The sequence below is a fragment of the Mandrillus leucophaeus genome, unplaced genomic scaffold (genome assembly GCF_000951045.1).
Source record: "Mandrillus leucophaeus isolate KB7577 unplaced genomic scaffold, Mleu.le_1.0 Scaffold572, whole genome shotgun sequence".
NCBI lineage: Eukaryota > Metazoa > Chordata > Mammalia > Primates > Cercopithecidae > Mandrillus > Mandrillus leucophaeus.
The window spans coordinates 970,886-980,917 of record NW_012106164.1 but is presented as its reverse complement, the minus strand read 5'-3'; the positions used below and the strand labels follow the sequence as shown (position 1 = coordinate 980,917).

Sequence of the window (10,032 nt, the reverse complement as noted above, 5' to 3'; positions counted from 1 at the left end):
AAAAAAAAAAAAAAAAAAAAAAAAGGGAGAAGTGGGGAAGAAACACATTTTAAGAGCCTAGACAAATTCCTCTATTCCACATTTCCTATGACCAAACAAAATGCCCCTTTAACTTGTCCAGTCTGTGACAGCAGAGTTGATGACCACCAGCCTTTGACATGAGGCCCAGGAGAGACCCTGCTCTCATCCTTGAAGTGTGCTGATCTGGCAGTGTGGACGAATTCAGAGACTCCGCCATTCAATGAGATAATTTCACAAGTCACCAGTTTATTCTAATGGGGGTTGAACTGAAGTCACAGTTATCTATCAGGGAATTTCCACACACAACGTACAAAATAAAAACATGACAAAAGTCAAGGCATGGTAAGAGAGATAAGAGAGAAGAAAAAGAAAAAAAAAAAAAAAAAAGGAAAAAGTGCCCAATGCCACCTCTGTCCCTGAAATCTAGTCAATAAAATACATACGGTGTGCCCAGGAGAGAACAGAGCAGCCGCAACCTAGGTTTTCTCATCAAATAGCTACAAAGCCATTTCCACAAGGAAAAAACTCAGGGAGGAAACGCATATTTACTGAACTCCTGCTCTTGCTAGCACCATGCTGGGCTGTATGCCTTGCTTCTCTGTTAGCAGCCAGCCGAGAGCCCTGGCAATGAGCATGCACTTTAGAGGCTGGAATACCTGGATTCAAATCCTAGTCCCGCCACCCCTGACCGTGTGCCCGTGACGGGTTACCTCCTCTTCCAATTCTCAGAGTCCTCTCCCGGGGGTATGGTGAAGTGTCAGTGGGGGATTTATGTGAAACCCACACAGAGCTTGTGATGTCACAGAAGATTCCCAACGGTGGTGATATTTTTTAGTGCACTAAGTACTGTAAGCATCTTGTGTGTGTTATCTGTTTTGTACCTTCTACATTGCCAGGAAGAGCAGCATCTGGTAGGGAAACAGATCCCAACACAGGAGTTTGAACAGGGTAAATGATCATCAAATGTTCAGACCAACGGATGCACCCAGTGCTTTAATACATTATCTGCATAACCATCAGTATCCCCATTTTAGAGATGAGGAAACCTGAACAGAGAAGGTAAGTAACTTGTCTGCTATTTTACTATTATTCCCATCACAATGTCATTGAAGAGGAATCTGAGAATCAGAGAGGTTAGGCAGCTGGTTCAAGGCCCCACAGCTAGAAAGTGGTAGAGCCAGGCTTGGAAACCCAGGGCTTCGGAGCTCAGGCTGGAGCACTGCGGGGCATCCCTTCTCTCTGCTGTTGCGGCAAAGACGCAATCCCTCAAGTCAACAACACCTAGGTGTAAATCCTAGCTCTGCCACTTTCCACCTTTGGGATGGTCGGCAAGTGACAAACGCTTGGCGATTTTGGAAAACAAAGTGATGAGAATGATACCTACCTTGAACTTCACAGGGTGATTATGAGGCTTAAGTGAGTTTATACACACACACTGAAAACAGTGTCTGGCTCATTCTAAGCCCTCTATCCAAGGTTATTATCATACAATAAGCAACAAAGAAAACACCAAGAAATGCATTATCTGTGTCATGACAGAGGTGAGAAAGGCCATGACACTGGGGGGGTTCAGGAGGGAAGAGCAGGCTCCTGGGGATAGGGACAGTGGTAGAGGTGAGCAGGCAGGTCCTCTGGAGAGGATGTACTGAGGCTGCAGCTAACAGGATCAGTGGGTGTCAATAGTTGGAGAGAATCAAAGCCTTACTTTAGAGGAGGGTATGTTGCTTACTTGGCCACAAGCAGACACAACTTGGGGAACAAGACTGTCTCCAGGTAAAGATCAGAGCACGGGCAGCCCAAACATGAGGTTGAGGAGTTTGGCGTCTGCCCTGCAGGCTCCCAGCTCAAGAGAAGGGTTGTAGGCAGGGCACAGCTTGATGAAATACATATTTAGAGAGTGCACTCTGTCACCAGGATGGACATCAGACCGGTGGGCAGATGAGCAAGACAGGAGACAGACAGGCTAGCCAGGAGGCTACTGCAGTTCGGCAGTCCTGGTGGCGATGGTGCGATGGGGAAGAAAGAGGTGTGGTCTAAGAAGTGCTGGAGAGAAGTAAAGCCTGGAGAGCCCAGCCTCCCTGGGGCTGGTGCAATCTTCAAGTGGGAGAAAGTGGGGAACAAGAGCAGGGGAAATATCCATGATTTAAGGGCGAGAGAAAGCACCATGAGTAGGCAATTAAAAAATAGATAAATACACTAAAAGGAGGCACAGATCCTGTGCAGAGACAAGGCTAGACGATGGGTAGAAATACAGACATCTGGGGAAAGAGGAATTTGAGGAAAAGCTGTACATGTATGTGGACCTGCGAAGCAGACTTAAAAATGTCAGGATTGGAAGGACTTGCAGGAGGAGAGGGGCTCAAGAGTCGGGGAAAATTTGGGAGAAATGTATGGTTCACTAAAGAGAAAGAGGAGGGAGGCAGAAGGAAAGAGATGAAGAAAAGGAAAAGGGTACACTGGGTCCAAACACTACAAAGGATGCCGCTCCTCCGTCTAGGGACAGGAGGATGGACATGGCAGAAGGAAAATCCCTCCCTTGACTTTCAAAGTTTTCCTATCCACATGGGAGGTTCATTTCTGAAAGCTGGACCACGTTTCTTTTCTTAATCAGAAACCTCTTAATGAGACTTAGTACACCTTTTCAGATGTAGTTAAATAAATTACAGGGTTTTTTTTTTTTTAAGTGCAGAAGCCCATGCTATCAAATCACCAATTTCACCTGCATTAATTGCTTTAATGGGCTCTAAAAACAGCCACCTCCTCTCCCACCTCATCAGGGTCTCTGGGGAGGCCATCAGGGAAGGTTGCTGGGAAACAAAGTTATGGATGCAGCTGATTCAGGGGACAATGCTGTCACACTCGGGGTCATGCAACTGTCTGGTATGCCACCCACATTGTTATAAGGCCTCACAGATAATCAGAAGGGATGGTGGGGGGGACACATAATTCTATTCAACCACCGGGCTTTATTACTGCTATAAAGCAAAAATGCCAATGCCAAAAGCCAGATAGGAGCAATTACATTTTTAAAGAAACTCTGTCTACGTGGGGATATTGACTACATTTAGTAAATGACTCTGCAATTCAGACAGCTACAGTGGATCACACGGGCCCTGAGTCCAGTATTTTCTTCCAATGGCACCTAAAAAAAATCCAACCAACCAACCAAACAAACAAATACAAAACTAAGCAGGCATAACAGAAGACTTTCAAAGATAAGCGAAGGTTGTCCATACCATTTTTCATTACAATGCTTGCAGCAGGACCTCCCCTGCCATATTTTCCAGACTTTTGATGTTCAACAGCAACAATGACATGTTTGTGAGGACTATGGGTCAGGTTTGGTGGTAGGATAGCTGAGTAACAGAAAGGCAAAGGGACCGGCCCAAGGTCACAGCCAAGTTACACTGTCAGATGAACCCAGGTCCATCTCCAAAACCCAACTCTAACCTCTTGGGTACATACCTCCCTTCCTCAGATTCTCTAGTATATCCGTTGACCGGGCACAAGTGGAATCTTGCTGCAAAATAGTTAAGTATGGGGACAGGAAAGTTCACCTCTCTGGTCAAGTCTTTACGGGGATAAACAGTGTTGGGGATGGAGGAATCCTGAAGGAAGACAGTGTTTCCCAAACCTTAGCATGGTTAAGGCTTGGCTGGGCAGTTTGTTAATTCTTAAGCAAGCTAACATTGTAAATTACCACTTCTAAGGCTCTAACACCCGGGTATTTGGCAATACCCTTTTTAATATCATTTTACTCTGTTCTTCCCTGCAGCCTACAGCTTTAGAGTCCAGGAAAGAGGACATTTGGGGGCTTGTTTATGGAAGGCTGATATATTTGCTTTGCATTCAGAGTTGAGAGGATGCTGATATTAGGAAACTCAGGTGGAGAGAAAAAAAATCATGACGAAACTGGCTGCTAACTGAAGCAAAGCCACAGCCAATTTAGCAAAAGGAATACAAATTCTCAAATGGGGAAGGAGGCAAAGGTGCTGCGACTGAAAAGGAAGAAAAAATAAATCCATTTATGCATGCTCAGAGAATAAAGCAGCTTTTAAGCATACGTGTGGTTACTGGAAACTTGGCCTTCACCCAAAATGCTGGGCTTCTAGAAACCTGAACAGTTTTCTTTTTTTTTTTTTAAAAAGAAAGAAAGAAAGAAACCCAAAAGCCAGAAGATATATCTCACCCAAAATTGGTTCATTGATTGCTTCAGAATGCATAAATGATTCTATTTTGGAATCAAAGACACAATCAGGCTGCTGAAATAACCCACTTCTGGGAATGTGGTTTGAAAATTAAGAGCAAAGTGACAAATGAACTAGCTGAAAGGGTCTCGTAGAGTGGCTGTGGGCTTCAGGGGATGAGAAAAGTCGTTGAGTATCCAGGCACAGACCACATTTTTTTTAAAGGCCTTACACTCGAATAGCAGAGGGTTCCAAATGTTGCTACACCTAGTAGTCATTTGATCCCCACAGCCACCTGGGAAGGAGGCAGGTGGGAGGTAGTTATGCCTATTTCACAGCTCCGAAGACTGAGGTTCAGAGATGTCACATGAACTGCCCATGGCCACACAGCCAGCTTGGGGGTAAAGCACACACTAGAGCCTGTGGCTTTTTTCAGTGTTTTTGTCTAGCACCCACAACGCTGGCATACACAGACTTCCTTCAGATCTCACTCTCAGGAGCTGGGGAATTCTGAACTCACTAGTGCTGGATTAGGAGCAAGATCATTCCATTCATTCAGCAAATACTCATTTATTTATTAAAGCACCTACTGTGTGCCGGGAGCTGGAAAGGCGTGAATGAGCAAGGCAGATCAAATCTTGGTTATCCTGGAACAAACTTGTAATGGGGAGGCAGACCATAAACAGACATAAAGAAATGTCCTTTTAGTAGTGACAAATGGGCTGCAGGACACTAAAGCCAGGTAAAAGGATACAGGAGTGGGCAGGTGGGTGTACTACTTCAGAGAGGGTGACAGGGATGCAGAAGCATGAGAATGTCACAGCACTTTAAATGCTGGGTGACCTGTGGCCATGGATGGGTCTGTATCCCCCAAGGACAGAGGTCATGTCCTGTTCATCTCTGATGTCCAAGTATCAGCCACAGGCCTGTGTGTGGTAAGCACTGCTCAGAGAATGCATGGATGCATGTCTCTACCCGACAATGGAACAGGCTGAAATACACCACTCTCCCTTGATATGTAGGTCTCAGACAGCAACCCCCACCCCCCACCACCAACTTAGTAAAGTGAAGTCTCTGGTTGGTTCTTAAAAGGCCCTCAAATGTCAAGTACAAAATGTGACATCTGCCATGCTTTCTAGTAAGGGGACTGACTGGCACTGTCTTCCAGGAGGCTGACTACAAAACCCTTGGGCTGGGGTCCGGGCAGGGAGGCCACTTGCTCCTAAACCCAATGGGGACCTTGAGCTCCCCAGTTCCATCTCCTTGAGCATGACCCTCCTCGCCTGCCTGCTCCCCTGGGGAAGGTTAAAGGGAACAGGAGGGATAAAGCACCCAGCACATAGTAGGTACTCGTTAATGTCAGTCTCCCCTGTTCCCAACAGGCTTCCAATAAAGTAAAGTTATAGTGCAAGTGCAATGCAAACTACATACTCTAGGTGACAATGATGTGTCAATATACGTTCATCAATTGTTGATAATGGGGGCGGCTAGCATGTGTCCACTATATGGGAAATTTCTGTATCTTCTGCTCAATTTTGCTGTGAACCTAAAACTGCTTTAATAAATAGTCTATTGAAAAATAAATAAGCACAAGTGCACTGGCCCCATGATGCTGCTTGCTGCAGCTGACACCAGGAATGCACGGAAAAAGAATGGAGAGAGAGTGATTCCCATTCTCTGCACCCTTTCCGCTTGCCAGGCTTTAAAAGTAAAAGGCCAATGTCAGCAGCACAAAAATCTTAAAAATCACCCCTACCCTGGGGCACAATTAGAAGTCTGTGTGAGTTCAGAGTTAATATCAGATTCTTCCTCAGGAGTTTAAAAAAGAAGAAGTCAGTTCTGAAAGATTTGTATTTCAGCCTCCAGATACCTCCGGCCATTTAATGTCATTCTTTCTAATCAAGATTCTCGGGTCCTGGCTGAGGATTAGTCTGGGGTCCCTGAAAAGGGTAAACCAAAGGCTTCCCTTCCAGGTCATAAAACAACCTTGCTAGAAATCACCAGTTGGAGCCTAATCCCCTATGAACGCCTGCTTCGGTGCAAAGCCCTTTGCAGGATGGAGAGGGGATTATGATTCTGAGAGGACTGTACATGTGCTTCAAGCTTGAGCAGACAGGCACATGAGCGAGGGGCTGCAGGCACTGACAGGTGCAGGCAGGCTGTGTACCGTGGGTGCGGCTGAAGGCAGGCAGAGTTGGGAAGCAGTAACATATACACAATCCAATCGGTCGGGGGGTTAAAGGATCACACTTATCTTTGCAGCTCCATCCAAATGATGAATCGATGGCAAGTAATAACCAATGCTGGGTTTGTCAGCAGAGGGGAACGACAGGAAAACAAGACACTAGTGCTGGTGTGGTTCTATATCTCTTTCATGTTCGGATTCAAGTCAGGAGGCAAGAATTTTCTATAAAAATACCGATTTTTTTTAAGGGCATTCTCTTCCACCCTACAAAATGCTTCTTTGATGTAAAGAGTAAATAACCAGAGGAAAGAGGATTTTGTCCTATCTAGGCATCATAATTTTCTAAAACCTTGAGCCTCAGCTTGAGCCAACTAAATATACAAGACTAAATTAAAGAAATGGACCCTCTCAATGTACTGCATCACACTCTGGATATGCAGCAGCCACAAATCTACTCAGTAATGGGCTTATTAATAAGTGAGCTTTTCCACATGTCATTGCTGGCAGGACTCACAGGACCCAAGAGTGAAAGCAGGGCCGGAGGAAAGTCTGTGTACGCTATGGTGCCACGGTTTCCAAACTGGACACAGGAACGAGACCAGGGGGAGAAGCTACATTTCAGACACAAAGTTGGAAGTGGTAATAATTTGTAATGGCTTCAGCTAACCATGCACAATGGGAAAAGGACAATTGTGTCATTTAGAACATGCTGGACCAGATATAATGCCTTATATTAATATGGACAGATTCTTTTCAGGTTATTATGCAAAGGGAGGGAGGCTGCGATCACTCTAATTAAATGAAAGTACCGGCAACAGTTTCTAACTTCTGGAATATTTCAATTCTAATATGCTCCTTGAATTCTAGTATGCTCCTTGAATTTACCCATAGGGGTGCTGAGGCCATAAGGAGGCACCGACTGTGCAATTTTTATTGAGATGAAACACACACATATGTGTACATATCTCAGCAGTACCCGGATACCCTGTGTTCTGCTACCCATGTAACCAGGAGATTCAGAAGGCAGGTGAGCAAGTGAATTTGATTTTGAATGCTCCCAGGGCAGCGCTGTTTGTGCCAGAATCCTACTGTTTCCTCATTTGCTCCGGAATAGCACCAGGGTTGGTGTTCATGGGTCAAGAGACAGCAGTCCAGCTCTCGTCAGTACAGTGTATAACCCATCAATTTCCTGATTTAGTAGGATGCTACGCAAGAGTGCCAAGATCCTCATCTCCCAATCCTTAGCCAACTTTCCTTATTCTGCCTTAAATGAAAGCCATTTCAAAAGAACAAGAAAACATCAGATTAGACATTCTAAATGCCTTCTGTGTACCGAGCAAATCGCAGACTCTCTGAGCTGGAAGGGATCTTGAACAGCTCCCGGCCCATCCACCCTGGAATGCACAGAGGGTCGGTGACTTGCCCAAGGTCACATAGGAAATATGCAGCAGGGCCTAAGGCAGCATCCCTGGTCTGTGGACTCTTTGGTCAATTTATCAAGCACATTTGGCTGAAAACCTTTGAAAGGTCTACTTTTTTATTATTATTAGTTTGGCTCCTGTTCATTCAAGATATTTTTTCAAAACTCAAACATTCCAACAGAATTGCAAATAGTACATGACTTGCCTTATCTGGACCTGTCACTGCTGATTCCTCAAGTGGGTTTCAAGAGAGGGGTGGAAGCCCCAATGAATATAGTGTCAAATCCTCACTGAACTGCTTCAGGTAACAATGGATGCTTGATTTATCAGAAAGAGAAGTGGAAAAAACTGCTCGACCCACTCTTTAAAAAGCTGCAACGCTCCTTTATTCATAAACTCTTAGGTAACTTGATTCCTAAAATTTAATTTAATTTAATTTTTATTACACACGCACACACTGAATCTCTCTGTCTGGGAAGCTCAGAGGATCTCCTCCCCCTCAAACCATCTTCCATCGCAGGAAAAAAATAAAGATTGTTAAGACTGAAAACACATCTTCTACTAAATGCAGTGTGGTATCCTAGAACAAAATAAGGACATAGGTAGAAAAATTGGTGAAATTTGAATGAAGTGTGAAGTCCAGTTAACAATGATACACCTTTACCATAAAATCCCTGACATGGTGACTCGCAGCACTGCAGTTTACAAAGAACGGCTCTCCATGGAGAAATGCTGGTTAAGGGCAGTCTGTGCCTAGTAGAAAAGCTGGGGCCTTTTCTGGCTTTCAGTTAAGAGGCTTTTCGCTCTTAATTTTGTGGAAATGTGTCAACAGTTCTCCAGGTGTTCTTTTAAACTGTCCCTGAAAGTACACGAGGAGTGCCATGGCCTCAGGAACTAAGTTCCGCCTCCTCCGTTTTAAATTCCACCCACCAAAGAAAAGGCTGTCCTCTTTTTCCCCTGGGGTTAATGTAACACAAAGCAGCCATCACTTTGCCCGTTGCTTCTGAAGGGTCCAAAGGGGTCCATGCCAGGCAGGTTATGTATCCCGCCACAGCTAGAGGAGGGGTGACCCTGGGGCAAGAGCTCATTTTGCCAGTGTAGCCACTTCTGTCGGGAAAATGATAGTAAAGAGACAGAGCCACTCAGCTCACACAGGCTCCTGCGCCACAGGCTCCCACACTTCAAGGACAGCTCTGCTCCTATCAACCTCTCCCTTGCCGGCAAGGGTTTATTCTCAGGCTTCAAAAACTATGACATGGAGAGTTTAGGTTTTACTCTGGAAGCAGCAAGAGTAAATAAACGAGCTAAAGGCTGGTGCTGCTCTGAGTCACAGTTTAACAGCACCATGGTGTTGAGGGAGGTTCAGAGAGAAGATCTGGAGCAGGATCAATGAAATGGTGGTGGGGGAGGGCAGGGGTGGCAGGCCGGGAGCACTGCAGGTAAACTGAAACTCACAGCCAAGCAGCTTGACCCTTATGGCATGGCTGAGTCTGGGGTGCAAATGGAAGGGACACTCTGCGTTTTGAATGCCCAAGGTAACTGACAGTCTTTCCAAAGCCTATCACCTTATCACCCTGTGACCGTTAAGTTACCCAAGTCTTTTTAAATTGCCACTAAAATTGAATCCACATTTATAAATGATCATTTACGTCAAGTATCTTTAGTGCATAAATTTATCATCTGGGAACTCCAGACCTTTTAAGGTCAAGGCTAATGGACTACTTCTTTATAAATACATGGAATGCTAAACAAAGGGAAAAGATTGATAGAGGGGGAAGAGGAATTGTTGCATGGAAACTCACAACGAGCTTTGCCCACCGCACCCTGGAACAGTATAAACCGATCGGCCTTTTTCCAGAAGCTGCAAAGAAGTTTCAGAAAGCCTCAAGGGCTTCCTTCAAAGGGGTTGATGGGCTGGGAAGCAAATGAGGGAAGCCAACATCAGGTGCACAGCCAAGGAGATGGCTCAAGACTCACCTGGACACAGGTCACTGAACGGCACTCAGGAGGAAGTAGCCATGGGCCTCTGCTGCCTAGGAGTTTCCCAGGAGCCAGCAGGCCCTCAGCTGGAGTTCAAAAGACCTGTGCTGGTGGGGAGCCGGGGGGCGGGGGGGGGCGTGTTTTACAGAACAGTTCAACCCCCTGAGAAGCATTTCTCTGGAGAAGCAGAGCATGTGTCATTGTCCCTTTTCCCCCAAACTCTTTACTTCTTGTACAC

The 10,032-nt window shown here is 45.5% G+C and overlaps 1 protein-coding gene across 1 annotated transcript in view; it reads right to left on the bottom strand.

Annotated features, from left to right (window-relative positions):
• The window catches only part of DFNB31 (deafness, autosomal recessive 31), a 102,951-nt gene extending 93,052 nt beyond the window's left edge, over positions 1–9,899 (bottom strand). Inside the window, exon 1 of the mRNA XM_011998492.1 lies at positions 9,792–9,899. The gene's annotated coding sequence lies outside the window, so the exon portion shown is untranslated. The remainder of the gene's footprint in view (positions 1–9,791) is intronic.
• Between the last annotated feature and the right edge of the window lie 133 nt (positions 9,900–10,032).